Raw genomic sequence first — 19916 nt, forward strand, 5'->3', positions numbered from 1 at the left:
TAGTGGTTTCATCCCTTGGTGCCATGAGGAACCTATTCTAGTTGTCGTAGCCCATGTGGGAGGGGAAGCACACAGGTTGGGAGCCTCTGAAGCTCCATTTGAGTAACAAAGAATAATAGGAGGAACTCTGTCATGTTTACCATCTGAGGTACATACCAAGCACTGGAGATCATCTTGAAGCACTCAGCTAACATCACCCCAGTGGGCACATTATTTCTACAAAGGTTTGACAGACAACAGGTACAGAGCTTAAAAAGGATTATGCAGAATAAGATGAGGAGCAGACATTCTACAGGGAACCATCCCAGTCTAAAGGGATCTTTTGTAAAAGAAATGCAAAAAGGAGTTAGCCCATTTATAGTTACCCTGGATGCAAGGGAACAGATTGAAGATCTCCAGCAACTTGAATAGATCTGAGTTTCTGGTGACAAATCCAATGGTTGAAAGGTTTTTCCCTTTTGCAATAGATTGGGCCAAGGAAGAGAGGGAAAAAATAAGGTAAGAAGCCACAGTGAGAAAAATGATATTCAGGCCCAGTACAATCATCTTGGGAAAGCTATTTCCTTCAGCTGTTATCAGCTTCAATTCCTGGAAATCTTTATTTCCAGTCATCAGCTGGTCTAGTCAGAATTTGGTGCTTTCTTTAGGTGGGACACAGACCAAAGAATCTATTCCTTGGATTTTAGTGGCACAAGGGTTGGTTCCTTTACAATGGGGTTGAAGAGAGACTTTCTGGAGATATTCTTTCCAATAGATAAAATCTCCAAGGTGTATATCATGTTTAAAGTCTTTGTCTCCTAGAACTATGCTGCAGAAAGATTGTTCTACTAAAGCATGGCTATTCTTATCAGAAACAGTTAGGTCTTTACAATATTAAAATATATCTCCCTTTACCAACTGTGGATTCAAAGAAGCAGGAATCAAGTGCATTGGATATTTTGTGATTTTCTCAAAGAGCGAGAGCTGATACATTCCAAAAGGATGGTGCTATATTCCAAAAGGCCAAAGTGCCTTTGGCCAGAGTAGTAGAGGGATTGCTACATAATTTGTCAGTTGGGTCTTAATAATGCTGTTAGTATGTTTGACTAACCGTGAAGATTGAGAGGGAAGTATAAAGCTGGCCAAACTGCATAGACTTATGGAAGCACTTGACCCATGAAGTGAGTTCACCAGTTACTCAAGTTTGAGGTGGTTCACCAGGTAGGAATATGATATTTAAAAAAATACAGATCATTACCAAGATATTCGTATCCATGAGACAGAGGAAGCTGTATAAAGTCCATTTGCCAAACCTCAGCTGGTCCGTTGCACAATGTAAAGTGTCCAGGAGCCAGGGCATAGTTTTTCTTGAATTGTATTTCAATGCAGGTGAAGCCAACAAAGTAGGCACTCTTTGTGGCCTTGTTAATGCTTTCCCACCAGTATTGGCTCATTAAGGTTATCATTTTATAAGTAAACCAATGATTCAGTGCATCTGTAATAGTCAGTGATGGGAACCTGAGAGTCTGCAGGACAGGATTTTTATTTGGTCCAAGCCAGAATTTTCTTGTTCATTCAGGCAATAATTATTAGATTTCCAATTTTTTTTCCCTTTTCTGGGGCCAACAGATGTTGGGCATCTCTCATCAGTTTTTCTAGAGTATTATTTGGGGGGGAATATCCCTCTGGACCATGGCAGACATTTGGTCTTTTGTTCCTTTTAGAGCAGTGTTCTTTGTAGAAAGATCAGTGAGATGGTTTACTTTCTCCTCCAGGGATTCAGGTTTGGAGTTTTAATTTTATCATGCTAAAAGTGAGGAGGCCACTCCGTTTCCACAGTATTCCAAAGTTGTATTTGAAAGGCATAGCCACTGTCAGTATAGATATTTGCAGTTTTGTCCTTGGTTAAAATGCAGGCCTAAGCAAGAACGTAACAATTTAATGTGTTGGACTGATGTAGCTGAGGGCAAAGGTGTTGCCTTGATGACTTTGAAAGGCATTGCAATAGCATACCCAGCATAATATTTACCATTTTCACCTTTTAATAAGAGCCATTGGTAAACCACAAAAACCCAGCATTATCAGGAGGTGATCTGTTAGAGTCAAATAGTCATGAGAAGTATACTACAAGAAAGAGTTAAGTGAGTAGATGACTGGTCAAAAGGTATTGAGTGTGATAGAAGAACAGGATGGAAAGGCCAAGGGCAGGGGTGTTTATCAAGCTTTCCTTTAGGGCTTTAAAGGTTAAGCCATCCTGATCTTCCCCAACACAGGCATACCTCATTTCATTGTGCTTCACTTTGTTGCATTTTGTAGATAACTATGTTTTTTATAAAGTGAAGGTTTGTGGCAACCTTGTGTCAAACATGTGCAGTTGTGCCATTTTTCTGACAGCATTTGCTCACTTCCTATAGAGATAAGAGTTAATTTTGGTAATTTTCATAGTATTTCAAACTTTTTTAATATGTTGATCTCTGATCAGTGAATTTCTCTCTCTCTCTCTCTCTCTCTTTTTTTTTTTTTTTGAGAGAGGGAGAGAGAGAGAATATGGGGGCACAGGGGTAGGGGCAAAGGGAGAGAGAATCTTAAGCAGGACATGGGGCTTGATCTTACAACCCTGAGATCATGACCTGAACTGAAATCAAGTCAGATGCTTACCTGACTGAACCACTGATGTACCCTATGTGATCAGTGGTTTTTGATGTTGCTGTTGTAATTGTTTTGGGGTTCTATGAACCACACCCATATAAGAGAGCAAACTTAATCCATAAATGTGTGTTCTGACTCCAGCAACTGGCTGTTATCTCTTCCTCACCTCAGGCCTCCCTATTCTCTGAGACACAACAATATTAAAATTAGGTCTATTAATACTCCTACAGTAGCCTCTAAGTACTCAAGTGAAAGCAAGAATCATATGTCAGTCACTTTAAATCAAGAGCTAGAAATGATTAAGCTTAGTGAGAAATGCATTTTGAAAGCTAAGATATGCCAAAAGCTAGGCCTCTTGCACCAAACAGTTAGCTAAGTTGTAAATGCAAAGGGAAAGGTCTTGAAGGAAATTAAAAGTGCTATTCTGGGGAACACCAGAATGATAAGAGGAACAGCCTTATTGCTGATATGGAGAAAGTATGAAAGGTCTGGACAGAAGATCAAACCAAACAAACTGAGGGTTCCTGTAGGGAGGGGGTTGAGAGAGATGGGGTGACTGGGAAATGGACATTGGGGATTGTATGTGCTACAGTGAGATAAATAAATAAATAGAATAAAGTGATTGTTTTAAAAAATGAAAGAAAAAAAAGAAGAAGGAGGAGAAGGAGAAGAAGAAGGTCAAACCAGCGACAATATTCCCTTAAGCTAAAGTCTAATCCAAGGCAAGTCCCTAACTCTAACTTCAATTCTCTGAGGGTTGAGAGAGGTGAGAGTGCTACAGAATAAAAGTTTGAAGCTAGTAGATACTGGTTTATGAGGTTTAAGGAAATAAGGTGTCTCCATAACATAAAGTACAAGATAAGGGAGCAAGTGCTGATGTAGAAGCTACAAATTATCCAGAAGATCTAGCTAAGATAATTAATAAAGGTTTGCTGCACCTTATTTTCAATGTAGATCAAATAGCCCTATACTGGAAGAAGATGCCATCAAGGACTTTCATAGCTGGAGGGGAGAAGTCAACACCTGTCTTAAAAGCTTCAAAGGACAGGATGACTCTCTTGTTAGGGGCTAATGCAAAGGGCAAATTTTCCTTTCAAGCCAGTGTTCATTGACCATTCTGAAAATCCCAGGGCCCTTAAGAATTGTACTAAAACTATTGTGCCTGTGCTCTGTAAGTGGAACAACAAAGATTGGATGACAGCACATCTGTTTACAACATGACTATTTTAAGCTCACTGTTGAGACCTACTGATTAAGGGGGAAAAAAAATTTCCTTCAAAAATATTACTGCTTTTGACAATGTACCTGGGTACTGAAGAGCTCTGATATACAATGAGGTGAATGTTATTTTCATGCCTGCTACATCCATTCTGCAGCCCATGGATCAAGGAGTCATTTTGACTTTCAAGTCTTATCATTTAAGCAATACATTTTCTAAGGCTATAGCTGCCATAGATAGTGATTCCTCTGATGGATCTCAGCAAAGTAAATGGAAAACCTACTGAAAATGACATCTTTCCATATACCATTAAGAATAGTTATGATTCATAAGAAGAGGTCAAAATATCAACATAAACAAGAGTTTGGAAGAAATTGATTCTAACCCTCCTGGATGAGTTTGAGTGGTTCAAGATTTCAGTGGAAGAAGTAACTACAGATGTGGTGGAAATAGCAGGAGAATTAAAATTGGAAGTGGAGCCTGAAGATGTGACTGAGTTGCTTTAATCTCGTGATAAAATCTTAATGGATGAAGATTTGTTATATATGGATGAGCAAAGATCGAATGTACTCCTTGAGATTGAATGTACTCCTGGGGAAGATGCTATGAATTTGCAGAAATGACAATAAAGGATTTAGAATATTACATAAACATAGTTGATAAAGCAGTGACAGTGTTTGAGAGGATTGACCCCACAGTTTTGAAAGTTTTCCTATGGGTAAAATGCTATCAAACAGCATCACATGCTACAGAGAAATCATTCATGAAAGGAAGCATCAAATGATGTGGCAAACAACACTGTTGTCTTATTTTAAGTAATTGCCACTCAGACTTTCAACAACCACCATCCTGATTAGTCAGTAGCCATCAACATCAAGATGTGACCCTCCACCAGCTGTGATTATGATTTGCTAAAAGCTCAGATGATGGTTAGCATTTTTTATCAATAAAATTATTTTTAATTTTTTAAAGATTTTATTTATTTATTTGAGAGAAAAAAAAGAGAGAAATAGTGTACCTGAACTGGATGGAGGGGGAGAAAGAATCTGAAGGAGACTCTGTGCAGAGTGCAGAACCTGACACGAGGCTCAGTCCCAACACATTGAGATCATGATGTGGGCCAAAACCAAGGGTTGGCCACTTCACCGACTGAGTCACCCAGGTGCCCCAATTAAGTATTTTTAAATTAATGTATGCACAGTTTCCTAGATATAATGCTATTGCACACTTAATAGACCTCAAATAGTTTACATTTATATGCACTGGGAAACCAAAAAGTTCATTGACTAACTTTCTTGTGGTATTTACTCTATTGTGGTGACCTGGAACCACACCTCTGATACCTCTGAAGTATGCCTTTATAAATAAGTATTAGAATATAATCTGCATAGAAAAAAATGTGAACTCATTGCTATGAAGAGATGAGAAAAGGAGGAATTTATAAATAATATGTGTATTAGTTTCCCAGGGTTGGTGAAACAAAGTAACACAAACTAGGTGGTATAAACAACAGAAACTTATTCTATTATATTTCTGGAGGCTTGAGCTCTGAAATTAAGGGGAAACTCTGTTACAGGTCATTCTCTTGGCTTTTGGTGTTGCCTAAAATGCCTTTTTTGGCATTCTGTAGCTATGGTCATATCATTCCAGTTTCTGCCTCCATCATCCCATGGTGTCCTCCCTGTGTGTCTTTGTCTCTGTGTTCAACTTCTCTCTTTATATAGGGCATTAGATTTATTAGATTATCATCTACCCCTACTCTAGTATCACCTCATCTTAATTTGATTACACATGCAAAGACTATTTCCAGACAAGGTCTTATTCACAGGTTCTGAGTGGACATGAATTTGTGTGTGTGTGTAAGTGTGTGTGTGTAACCACTACAATGGGAAACCCAAAAGATGGCTAATAGCAGGTCCGTGTCAAATTTTTCATGTGGGTGTCATTGTAACTGGAAATCATATTTGCTTGGGTGTTTGTGAATGCTTGGTTCTAACCAGATACAGTAAGTAGTACTCTCTCATCCATGGGGGATATGTTCCAAAACTTGTGGTGGGCATCTAGTCTCAAATAGTACCAAATCCTGTATATATATACCCACATACATATACACATATACCTATGTATACTTTCATATGCATACATACCTATGATAAAATTTAATATTTGAATTAGGCACCACAAGAGAATAGCAATAATAAAGAAATAGAACAATTATAACAATAGTGGATGTGGTCTCTCTCAGAATATCTTGTTGTTACTCATCCTTCTTCTTGTAGTGATGTGGTATGATTAAATGTCTTTGTGATGAGATGAAGTCAGGTGAAAGACACACATATTGTGACATAGTGTTAGGATACTCTTGGCCTTCTGACAACATCAGAAGGAGAATCCTCTGTTTCTGGGCTGCATGTGACTGTCCATAGGTCCCTGAAACTGTGGAAAGTTTCACATAGATAAGGTGGGATTGCTTGAAGTGTTGAAGGTTGGCAGAGTGATGTGAATATCCTCAGAAGAGAGGAAAAATATCCTGTGTGTAAAATCAGATGCAATGGGGGTGCCTGGGTGGCTCAGTTGTTAGGTATTTGCCTTTGGCTTAGGTCATGATCCCAGGGGCTCTGGGGATCAAGCCCCACATCATGCTCCTTGCTCAGCAGGAGGATCGCTTTTCCCTCTCCCACTCCCCCTGCTTGTATTTCCTCTCTAGCTTTCTCTTTCTCTCTCTGTCAATTAAATAAATAAAATCATTTTTAAAAGATTTCATTTATTTAATTGACACACAGAGAGAGAGATCACAAGTAGGCAGAGAGGCAGGCAGAGAGAGAGGGGGAAGCAGGCTCTCTGCTGAGTAGAGATCTAATGAGGGGCTTGATCCCAGGACCCTGAGATCATAACCTGAGCCAAAGGCAGAGGCTTAACCTACTGAGCCACCCAGGCATCCCAAAATAAATAAAATCTTAAAAGAAAAATCAGATGCAATAGTTAATATTCATCTATCTATGGCATTCCATATCTTTAAATATTCTTAACACTTTAAAATATAACAAAAATCAAATAAACTATTTTAATAGGTAGTAGTGACTTTTTTGGAATAATTACCTCATACACACATACACCTATATTACATTTTGCCTCACACTTAAATTTCTGTATTTTACTAACATTGTATGTTTTACTTCTACAAATTAAACTCTATTTTTTTTTTTTAGGGATCAGCAAAACAGTATAATAAAATGCAAATGGCACAGAACAATATGTAAGAATATAACAAAAAATGAACAGTAATAGAGCCCAGTTAACTAGAATTTCTTCCATGAAGACGTGGGGAAATCCATAAGATGTAGATCTGCTGATATAAAATTATACGTTCTCATCTGAGGGATTATCCAGCAGTTCTGTGGTTAATACAAATGAATGCAATATGAGTGTCCTTAACCAGAGTCAACCTGATTTCATTAGCCTGAGTCAATTTCAGTTTAAAAATTGTCAAAATTTTAATATAAAGATTGATCTTATTTTTAATATACCTCATCTTTCTAAGGGTTATATTCATAATTTATATAATTTATCATGTGCATGCTTTATTATTAAGGTGCTCAACTACTCTTTACATAGTTTCTTTGTAACATTCATCACTTAGCAATGGTAAGCACTGTTTAAAAGTTGCTTTTTTACTAACCCCATCAGAAGCAGAGAGACCAGACTGAGTAGTGATTCTTTGCCTATTTATGCTTCAGGGTTTAAAAGGCCACCTGGTAGTTTAGAAACAAAGTGAAAAAGTAGAGGAGAGAAAAACAGTAGAAAAAGAAAAGCAAAAACATATGGTGAGGAAGTGTGATACCTGACACTACCTAATTTCCTTTAGTGAATATTTCCCAGATAAGGCTTTCATATGAATTTACCCAGCTAATCCAATTGATTAAAACGTAAAAACATCAGTCAGATTATTATTTCTCTCTCTAATGTGGTAATGGAATTAATCTCCTTGATTCCATAAACACATTTCATCATTTTATTAGTTTAGAAAATTAAAAACTTATGGCGTGAAAATCAAGCTCACAACTTTAATGAGTTTAACTTTTTTCTCTCAAAGTGTGAAAACTTTTGCTAACCTTTTTTCTTTTTTCTTTCTTTCTTTCTTTTTTTCTTTCTTTTTTTTTTTGCTAACCTTTTTTCTTAATAGACAAGCACATCATTCACTTAGGGAAAGTTTTTTGTGTTGGCATCTCTGTTCTTTTGTTTTGATGAATTGCAGGTTTTTCAGACTATATACTCATCACATAATTTTCTGACCTCAACTGTACTTCTCAGAAAAGGACAAGTAATAAGTAATAGAACTGTTCATAGGGCTTTAAAAAGTTGCACTTAAAGGGGTGCCTAGGTGGCTCAGTTAGTTAAGCTTCTGACTTAGGTCATTATCATAGGATCCTAGGGTTGAGCTCTGCATCTATTCCTGCATCCAGACCCACGCCCCTTGTTCGTACACTGTGACTTAAAAAAAAAAAAAATAGTGAAAAAAATAGAGATGTAGTGATTTATTTCAAAAGTTTAATATTAAACCAAGGCGTCTGAGTGACAGTCTGTTTAGCGTCTGACTCAGGTTATGATCTCAGCGTCATTAGACTGAGACCTGCATCAGGCTCCTCGCTCAGCACGCAATCTGCTTCAGAATCTCTCACTTTCTTCCTCTGCTCCTCCCACTTGTGCTCTCTCTGTCTCTCTCTCAAATGAATAAATCTTAAAAAATATCTAATAAACCTATCTAGATCCAATGAGTAATACAGATGAGAGGCAGTACTATATTATCATTAATAAAAGAGATACTGAACTAGAGACATTTCCAGCTCACTACATGTCCTGGGGCTAGAAGAGTCAGGAGAATTAGGAAGGAAAGAGAGTGCACAGAAGATACAGTTGCCCATTGCACTAGAGCACATAGCAAATTATTTTCTTTGTATTAAGGCCTATTGAACTTTAAGAAAGCCAAAGTTATATTATAGTTTGAGTCATAGTTTTTATGCAGTATTACTTTTGTTGGTTAACTCTTCTTTCATGAGATAGTTTGATTTACTTATTTTTCCCAGTCTTCTTTTTGAAACAACCAAAAGTAAGGATGGGGTATGCTGAATACTTTCAGAGTTACATACTTGGGGACTGCTATTCCCTTCTCTTGGGTTGTGTGCCTATCAATTACTCATCTTATTGAAAACCAGCAGACCCTTGATAATTAAGAGAGCTTATTCTGAAGCCTTTTGTATTCATTGGTTTTGATTTTTGTCCTCAAGCAATTATCTGAAATAATGGTAGACAGGTAAAGAACTCTAATCCTTAAAGAAGAGAGCAAATGGATAAATATAGCAAAAAGAGAAAGTGTTAAATTGAGAGAAAGGTGAAAGACAGAAGAGAGGGGAATGTAAATAAACATCAACAAGGGAAAAAGGAGTAAAACAAAAAAAAAAAGATGGTGAAGCTTGGTGAAAATGACAGAGCTGGTGTGTTTAATCATGTTTCCTTGGATAAAGATTACCTTCCTGCTTTTTACTTTGGCGTTGTTAAAGTTCTATTTAATGTGAATGACATTATCTGAAAGCTTCCTTTAATTCTAATCTCCAACCAAACATAAGCATCTGGGCATTTGAAATTATTGCTTTGTTTTCTATAATAATAATAGCTAACATTTGTGTAGGGCTAGCTGTATGCCAGCCATGATGCTTTGTGCATGGCACATACATTCATTTGATCTTCACAATCACCTACGAGTATGCTCTATTATTATCCCATTTTAGAATTGAGGAAACAAAGGCAGCCGGACAGTAGGGTATGTTTGTTGGAAACCCATATCCACATTACACCAAGCACAGGAACGTTAGGTTGTTTTGTAGGCTTCAAATTGCAGGCACGTTCTTTTCAATTTTGTCTTCTGAGGCAGTCACCTCATTTACACCTGAGGGAACTCAGTGTCAAAGAAGAAAAGGGATTTCTTCAGGGACTGCAGTAAGTAGACTTTGCAGAAAGTGAGTCCTGGGACTTCACTTAGGTTTCCTGATCTGTAGTTCAGTTGTCCATCACTGAATTTTGGTGCAAATCAACAGAATCTTATTTTATTTTTTCTTTTCTCTTTTCCTTTTTCTTTTCTGTTCCAGCATTCATTGTTTAGGCACCACACCCAGTGCTCCATGCAATACGTGCCCTTCTTAATACCCACCACCAGACTCACCCAACCTCTCACCTCTCTCCCCTCCAAAACCCTCAGTTTGTTCTTCAGAGTCCATAGTCTCTCATGGTTCATCTCCCCCTCTGATTTCCTTCAACTCACTTCTCTCCATCTCCCAATGTCCTCCATTTATTCCTTATGCTCCAAAAGTAAGTGAAGCCATTTGATAATTGACTCTCTGCTTGACTTATTTCACTCAACATAATCTCCTCCAGTCCTATGCATGTTGTTACAAAAGCTGGGTATTCATCCTTTCTGATGGAGACATAATATTCCATTTTACATATGGACTGCATTTTCTTTATCCATTCCATCTGTTGAAGGGCGTCTTGGCTCTTTCCACAGTTTGGCAACCGTGGCCATCGCTGTTATGAACATTGGGGTACAGATGGACCTTCTTTTCACTACATCTGTATCTTTGGGATAAATACCCAGTAATGCAATTGCAGGGTCACAGGGTAGCTCTATTTTTAATTTCTTAAGGAATCTGCACACTGTTTTCCAAAGTGGCTGCTCCAACTTGTATTCCCACCAATAGTGGTGGGAATAATCTCTTCAAGTTCCATCCATGTTGATACATTTTAACTTCACATTCATATCACCATAATCATTGCACATTTTCAGCTTACAAATTTTCATATGAATTCTAGAAATAATCTGCCTGTTGGACCAAAGTGTGCCAAAATACCTGGAGGAAAATCAACATTTTGACACATGAGAAATTCACTCATCTTTTTTGGCCAGAATTTTTCCTATGTCTGAGAAAGCACAAATCTTTTTTTTATTAAGAATCACCTCCTCTTTCTAGGCAAAACCTGTATTTTAATCTATTTATATATGTAGGGCATAGTCAGTCTGTAATACTACCATCAAATTATATCTGCTTTTATAGCAGCAATGAAGAATGATCATCTATTAGAAGGAGCAAAACCATTCATCAACCTGTAGAAATATTGAACATTACAAGGATATCTAATATCTAAAGAGTTCATCCTGCCTGAGAAATATCAATTTAAAGCCAATAACTTTATGATGACTAAAAGGCCAAAACATTCGATTAACTTTAAGAAATAAAAGTGTAAACACAATTGTTGATAAATTCACAATTAGTTTTCCAGCATTTAGGGACAACAAACCATATTTCTTTTATTTTTAATTGGAGCAAAATAATATAGCTAATAAGATATCTACTCTATTTTGTATATAGGAATTTAACATAAATATAAAATGTTTTTCTCCCATTCTGTGGTCTGGCATTATAAAGGTTTTCCAACATTAAGCTTACTTTATTAATATTGAATCTCAGGCTAATGAAAATAGTTAATAAGGAGGAAATAACATGTTTAAAAGATGAATAGTTTTCAACTTCCTCTACAAAGATTTATTTCCAGAATTGTCTTTTTATACTGTACATGCTTTTCTTAAGGCATTTTGGCCTTGGCCTTGACAGTCATTAGATTTATTTGAAAGGTGGTAGATTTCATCTATTCCAATTTACTGATGAAAACATATATCTTGCAATGGTTAATTATAAATAGAGTAACCCCTTAATTAGTGCTACTGACCATATTATTATTCCCTGATATTAAAACAGTATGGTAGCTTTATCAAAATAGCAAGGGATTTTATTGTAGCTAAGACTTGCGGAATAATAAACACAGTCAGAAGTCAGCCTTCTGAATTGTATCTGATACGTACTTAGAGTACCATTGGCTAATTAGCTGTTCAAAGTGCATGTGTAACGTTAACTAAGGCATTGCAAGCTTTTGGACACAGACGTTTCTCACTATTAGTGTTCTTATCACTGTTACTCTCTTATATAATTTTTTGCTTCATGGGTTTAGGAGATGTTACAGGGGAATTTAAGAATACTTTCTCTCTCCAAAAGAACAACTTCCTGTTTTTGACTTAATTGCCTTTCATTTGTGTGCCACGTAGGTATGTTTTTGAAAAACATAAAAAAATAGCAAATTAGCTGTTAACTTAGGAGTCACATTTCACCGGAGGACCTGGTACCTAAGAAAGAAATATAAATTCCTCTTTCAGTTCACCGACTTTCCCTACATCTGAAATATATAAGGTACTTAAGCTTCGGCTGGTAGTTCATTTCAGTTCTATATGCATTTACTGACAAACTTTTATGAACCAGAATCTTTGTTAGGCTCTTCAATCAGAAAAATAAATAAGACATGAGAAGCATTCCGTTCATTGGGAGACGACAGATCAATAACCACATAACAATATGGTGTGGTGCTATGGTAGGAATATATATGTAAGCCTATACTCAGCCTACATAGGCCATGTGATCTTTTTGAAGTTTTGTTAACATTCCATAGATCAGGAGTTAGTAAATGTTTTCCATGGAGAGCCAGATGGTAAATATTCACAACCTTATTCGACATATGATCTCTATCACAACTATTCAACATTCCCATTCCCATTCAGCTCAAGTATGGACATCCACAATAGGAAGGAATTAGCCACCTCTAAACCACTAGCATGAGCAATCATGCTACCATAGTACCTGCTGCTAGATTACTACCCATTTACTCTTCACATCACGCACACTTTATTCTTTCTCTACTTCATTTCTTTTTCCTTCCCTATGCTTTGTTGAATCGATTATCATAATCAGACATGCTTATAACACTGAAAACATGGAGATTTCAGTCCCTTATTTCATGATAAGACCTATTGATAATAGTAGCTAGCATTTAAAAGCTTTTTTTAATTCAAACCATGCTCAATTACAAGTCATTTAGTCCTCAAAACTACCCTGTGAGGTAGATATCATTTTCATTTTACATGAAAGTAGGCCTTAGAGAGGAGAAGTGATTTGCTCAAGATTATGCAGCTGGCCAAAGACAGAAAACTATATGCTAATTGTACTGTACCGTCCATGAACTTTGAAATACCATAGCATGCACAGAAAACTCGAGTTCCATCTACGGGATCAATAGCCAGGGTGGCCATTTAACATACTCCCTGGTTTGGTACTGAGAGATTTCTCCAGACAGGAGACGTTCAGTGCTAAAACCAGGGAGGTTCTGGGCCAATAGACTTGGCATCTTCATTGCAATGCTTCTTATACTTGAATGTGCATTGGAATTAATTGGAGATCTTGTTAACCAGCTTCTGATTTAGATTCTGTGGGTAGGTCTGGGGATGGCCTGAAGATCTATTTTTCCAGCCAGCTCTCAGAAGATGTGGATACTGCTCATCTGTTTCTACTCTGAATAACAAGCATCCTTGTCCATTCTCAGGGCTCACCCAGTCCTCATCAGTCAGAATCTGAACATTAACAGATACCCCAAGTGGTTCACATACTCAAGTTTGAAGAGCTCTGTTCTAGTCCAATCTGATCATTGGGAGGTAATCTTTACCTCTGCATATTTTTCCTGCTTTCAGTGAACCTTTCTGAATACCAGCAAACCATGTGACACTTTCACCAGTCTGCCTCTTTCACCTTTCTGGAAGTTCAGACATCTCTTTCTTGCACATTTACCTATTGGCTCATTCCTTTTTCCCCCTAATACCCTGTAACTTTCTTGAACCCAATTATTTAAGCTCTGTGTTGGATGTTTGTTTCTGTTTCTATTATTCTATGAAAGAAAATTAGTCTACTTGAAGAAAACAGATGGTCAGCAATAAAGGGGGCCTTAAAATCATTTACTTTCGACTGTAAACCTGTCCATCAGAATAAAGTTTATAACATCATGACAACAGTAAATTACTGTCTCAGAATTGTTCCCTTATGGCACCCTAAAAAAAAAATTAAATGAAATGTATCTGTACTCAGTGCTCTCTCATGTCAAGACATTACTTTTATGTAATGAAAAGGTTATAGGATTGTATTTTTAGTTATTGTTTCTGTTTTTATATTGTAGGCATTTTTCTAAGTTACTTACCTTTGATCATTGAATATCCATAATGACTCTGTGAGGTAGATACTCTTATTATCCCCATTTATCAGGTGGAGCAACTGAGTAGAAAAGCACTAATAATTGTCCAAGATCAAAGAGTATTAAGTTGCCAAATCAGGATGACAGATCCAAGTAGTTTAGGTCAAGAGCAAATGTTTTTAACAACAATACTACATGTTGACTTTATTTTAGCCCAATGTTTATTTCCTTCATAGCATTGACCATAGTTAATATCTACTTTTATTTCACTTTTAATCTTCGTTCTCAAGAATTTAACCTCTTTTTGAAAAGGGATTATATTTTTCTGGTTCCCTACTATGAGTTCCTGGCACATACTAGTCTCTCAATAATCTATATTAAATGAGTGACTAAACAAGAAAATTTTGTTTGGTATGTGGTCTATATACATTCAGAGTATAATAGACCAGAGAAGGAGGAAGAATAAATCAGCCTGGGCAGTTGGATTATCCTAAAATACTCTTGCTTAATAAATGTTGGAACTTTGGATGCTGGGTTGATACCTTCATACATCTATGATTCAAACTTTTATCTGAAACTATTAAAAGTCTCCATTTTAATAGTTGTAAAGGGCTTTTCAAGAAGCCATATATATTTTTTAAATTGATACTTATTTGTACTTATATATAATTTAATGTGTATATTTTAGTTTAGCTTTAAGAATCAAAATACTAATTATTAATTGGTTTTAAATAAGTATTTGGGCTTCTTTGGAAATAATATTGTTGGCCATAAAGATCTTCAGAACATTTTTAAAAAATCATGCTTTCTAAGTTAATTTGTAAGATGTTATAACAGCATTTGACTCAAAGCAGTCAACTGACTTTGTGACACAGCTTGAAATACCTACTGTGGTTATGATGTGCAGGATAATAACCTTAAAAACTTCCACTGCTCTGAAACTAAATCCTGTGCTTCTAGCTTAGTGGGCTCTCTGCTCGTTATCACCTCATTTCTTCGTTCATTATTGTTCCCACCTGGAATGCCTTTCCTTTAATTGGGCCTCGTTGAGACCTTGAAGCTTGTTAAGGCTTACCCAGAATCCCCCAGTGCTTACCCAGAATCCCGCAGTGCTATGGAGCTTTATCAAGAGGATGCCACACACACTGGTACTTGTTTTTTCTGAACTCTGGTGCTTTTACCTTTGCCACAACCCATGATGCCTCGGTTTCGTGGTATTTCCCTATTCATGTTCCCTTTTTATTTGTTTTGAGTAATTTAGTCTCCATAACTAGGTCATACTTTGTAGAATGCAAGGATTGTGTCTTATACATCCCCGAGTTTTACCAAAACCAGAGCTGGACACACATCATCGGAGGTGCAGGAAATAGTCATTGAATTTTTCATTGGATTAGTATCTAAAGTCATATGTGTCTTTTTTGTTGGTGTTCTGTGGAATGTTGTTTATCTAAAGACTCATGCTTTCTAAATCTGTTTCTAAACCCTAATACAGGGGGTGGAAGTCCTTTTTTTATTTTATTTTTTTTTCCTTCAAAGAACATAGTTCTTTGTGATTGGGAGTCTGAGGTAGAAGAAAAGCACAGAGAAAAACTATTTCATCTTTCTGCTAAGTGTACAAGGCCCTTGGAGCTTTTAACAGCCACCTCTAAATCAACTGAACAGATATTTTACTAAAAGATAGGATGTAGTTTCTGAAATACTCAAAAGTTCCTTGTTAAATTATTACTGTTTACATTTTACATTCAAAAAAGCCCAAAACATATATGGAAATGTTTTTATTAAGTCTTTTCTTTTGGATGCTCTGAGTACATGACTTAGACGTTCTTATGTGTGCATAGCTTTGCAAGTATGACTATCCCCATTTCTTATAGGTATTTAAAAAAATTTTTGGCACAATTTCATGTTTGTGAAACTTTTGTTTAACCACAGTTTTTGGAAAGATGATTAACTTTATACTTAGCCCATTATCTCAAGTAGAAAATTAGATTCTAAAGGTAAGTAATCTGTGAATGCAAATGAAGCATTCTGGGATGCCTGTTCACTTCCTCAAGTCTCACACATGCCTGGTTAATGTCTTTTATAGGGTGAAAAATGTTACTTTAGGGCCAGAGAGAGACCGTAATGTCTGTGTAACCTGTTGTACTGCTAGTAAATTTTGGATTAATTTACTAGTAAATAAGAAAAGCCTGAGAGTCTAGGATTAAGTAGGTTGTTTTAGGTCAAAATAAGTGAGAAAAGTGAAGTTCCAAAAAAATATTTGCCCTCTAGGCTTCAAGAGAACATATGAGGCTAACCCAATAGTAGAAAAATCTTGGGAAGAAAAAAGAGGCACATAAACTGTCTTCAGGCAACTGAAAAGAGTTAAGGAGATGGTGAAAGAGGTATCAAGTGAATACCCTGGTCTATTTCTTGATGGGGCCAAGAAATAGTATCCAGCTGATGATCATGAAGTCTCATTCTGGGATAGATTTAGGTCTGGGATGAGATTTGAGGAACAAGCCCCAAAGAGATTCAGATCATCAGGTAAGCTTGAGAAGCACTGATTTTTCTCATACTTCACGAGGCCTGGCCCCAGGCCAATTCTGGAACCAAGAATTCAGGCAGAAGTTTCTTAGACTGACTAAGGAAAATCAGGTAAGTTGGCAGTCTCCCAGTGACCCAGTCAAAACCAGACCCTGTGGTGGTGGTATCTTTGTGTTCCATTTTGAGGAGTTAGGGGTTTATGCTGTAGGGGAAAAAAAGCTCTAATCTAGCTAGGCTGGAGTGTTCAGTTACCCAACCTGCTATATTCCATATAGTTCCATACCTGGTCAAGCCATCAATATTTAGTCATTAGAAAATTTTACTTTTTTATTGAATAAACTGAGTTGTCTCAGATCATTTAAAACTCACGTAAAGAAAAGGGTTTTTAGAAGGATAAATCGTGTATGTATATTTTATCCTTAAATATAAGTATTTTGTGAAAAAAGTTAAGCCCCAATTTAGCAAAACCCACAGTATCTCTGAGGCATTCCTGTAACAGGGTCAGTTGTTTTTTATCTTCTTAATTTTGGGTTCTGGAAAGTTCAGGATGCCATGATCTAAATGTAGCTCGTTTCTGAGATTGTTTGTCAAATGCTGGACCCAAGTTTGAGCAAACTCTAGTTTTTCCTGGGACACTGTATCCCTTTTATGGTTAGAAGTTTTAACAGGTGGATATGATTTTCTTGCAGAGGGGCCTGAATTTAAATCAACTTTTTAAAATTTGTGAGAAATAGGACTTTGGCTTCCAAAATAAAGGCCAAGAGGCATTGGCTGGTAAAGAATGTGCTGCATACCTTAATTCAGTGAGAAATTGTTTTTAGTGGGACTAGTGCAGGGTATAATGGGGCCTTGAACCTGAAATCTTGTTTTACGCTTATGCCTTACTGCTGATCCAAGAGGGACAGACGGTTCATCTCTAGAATTGTCAGGTGGAACAAGTGAAAGATGTTGGAGGCTCATTTGATTCACCTGGTTGGCTATTCGGGGAAAAATAAATTCTGGCATGATATTTCTCTAAGAACTCTCCACCCAGAGAGCAAGTAGGGGTAGAGGAACTAAGGAGAACCATAAACATACTCTGAGACAGGCTATTTATAACGGTGGGGTTGAGCACCAGGAATGTAGCTCCTCAATAACATTTCTAATCTAAAGAGTTGTTGCTCCAAGCCAGTTAAGAGTAAAGACTGGGGGAAAAGTCCCTGTAATTAAAGTCCAATAATTGAGAATTAGGAAGGAATTGGAAAGGCTGGTTAGAGGTCTAAATGCACAGGTGCCTTCAAGTTTGTAATAGCTTCTTCCAATGTCCTGGTGTTTTGTAGTAATGACAAAGAACAGGAGGAGTTCGGCTGAGGGGCTTCCATTTTTGGAGTTGCGTTTAAAAATTTTAGTTAAATTTTCTGGGCGAGGGTAAGTGGATCTGCTGAACTAAAGCTAAGGTAGACCTAGTTTCTGATTCCCTATAATAGCCACTGGAATTCAAAATTGGTTTTGGTTAAATTGGTCCAGTTAGTTAAAAATGTTCATTCACATTTGATTTTAAATAAAACTAGCTGGGATTTCAGAAGGGATGACCTGCATGAGTGAATTTAGCAGTTTGAGATCCCAATGTCGGAGAGCTCCCCTGTTCAGGGCTTCCTGCATTTTAATGAGGCTTCCTTCATTTTCATATGCTAACTTCTTTCTTGCCTGGGCTAGTTTTGTTGCATATATTCCTGTGGGAAGGGCTCTTGCTACCCCAACATCCTAAAGGTATTATTTAGCCTCAGAAAATTAAACATCTCTTTCTCATATACCCCAAAACCCATTTTATAAAAATAAAGATATTTTTGTGACTTAAAGATAGTATTTAAGTTTCTAATTGTAGGGGTTTCCACTTGTTATAAATTTGAGGTTTACAGCTGAGCTGTATACATGCCAGTTGTAATAATTAGTTATTAATAACTGGTTGCAATTAGATGAATGTTTTGTATTACTGATGTTTTTATTTGCCATATTCTATACAAAGACAAATTTCTATATCTTGTTCTCAATGAGGATGAAGGGAAAATAGACCTTCATGGAAAAAAAAAATAGATTACATCTGAAGAGCAAAAGGGAGAACGAGGAAGGTTGTAGAAATCAGGACAAAGTAATGGGTTAAAAGGAACAAGTCCTACTTGGTTAAAATTAAGTAAAGCCTTGTTTGTGTTCTTCAACATCCTCTGTATTGAAGTGGAAGCAGTTTTAAGTGTATAATCCATTTGAGTTTGCAGTTTACTCTTATGCATTACAAATAAGTCCATATTTAAAATGTAAAAATGTTTCTATTGCATTCAACTTAATAATTAAGTACTTGTAGAAAGACAATGTACTGCAGTCAGTGTGAACAGGTGAAGTCCAAATAGTTATTTATTCAAATCTCATGGGCTCATAGGCTGTATCTTGATGAATAGACCATCCTTGTAGCTCTGGCCCATTGTCCTGTCAGTGTCCCAGTGTAAGTAATTAGATTCATGCTAATAACATGCCTTTTTTTTTTTTAAGTATATGAAGCAATTTAATTTATTAATTAATATATTTGATGGGCTTTGCAATCCTTTTCTGGGAACCTTCTTTCTTGGTATTACTTTATCCAGAAAGTGTAAGAGTACTTAGAAGATTTTGGGGGAGGTAATGAGTTGGGGCAAAGGTATACAAGTTTTTCTTTGTTGTTGTTTGTTTTGTTTTGCTTTATTTTTTGGCTCGTTTTCTATTCTACTTTAAGAATAAAATATTTATATTGCTTAAAACTCAAATAATACAAGGTGGTATGGAATAAAATATCTGGTCATCACTCATCCATCCAGTCCTTCTAACACTGCCATGGTTACGTTTTTACTTGATTTACACCCCCCATTTCTTTATGCAAATGCATGCAAAAACAAATGTATATTCTTAATCCACCCTGTAATATATAAAAGGTAGGATAACTAGAGATTATTCTGGTTTATATTTAACAGTAAATTTTAATTTTTGTATTGCTAAAAACGAAGCATATTCTTTCCTATTTTTAAATTGAGGTGTAACTGACCTATAAGATGATATTAGCTTCAAGTGTACAAAATGGTAATTTGATATTTGTATATATTGTGAAATGATCCATACTATGTCTAGTTAGTAGCTGTCACCAGACATAGTTATACTTTTTTCTTGTGATAAGTACTTTTAAGATTTACTCTTAGATTTACTCTTAGCAATTTACTCTTAATTTTTGAATATTCAGTAGAGTATTATAGCCGCCATATTATAAATTACATAACAATGTCTTCTAACTGGAAGTTCATACTTTTGGACTCCCTTCACCCATTTCATCTACTTCGTACACTTTGCATTTGGCCACTACCAACTGTTTAGTATCTGTGCTTAAGATTGCACATATAAATGAAATCATAGGATACATGTCTCAGACTTA

General features: G+C 36.4%; 1 protein-coding gene and 1 pseudogene across 3 annotated transcripts in view; both read left to right on the top strand.

Moving 5' to 3' along the window:
- NAALADL2 (N-acetylated alpha-linked acidic dipeptidase like 2) overlaps positions 1-19916 on the top strand; it is a 1340010-nt gene that overhangs the window by 157057 nt on the left and 1163037 nt on the right. The gene's annotated exons all lie outside the window — the stretch shown is intronic.
- LOC123394321 lies at positions 3259-4762 on the top strand (annotated as a pseudogene).

The sequence above is a fragment of the Mustela putorius genome, unplaced genomic scaffold, assembly GCF_011764305.1.
Source record: "Mustela putorius furo isolate JIRA1106 unplaced genomic scaffold, ASM1176430v1.1 tig00003834_pilon_pilon_pilon, whole genome shotgun sequence".
Taxonomy (NCBI): Eukaryota; Metazoa; Chordata; class Mammalia; order Carnivora; family Mustelidae; genus Mustela; species Mustela putorius.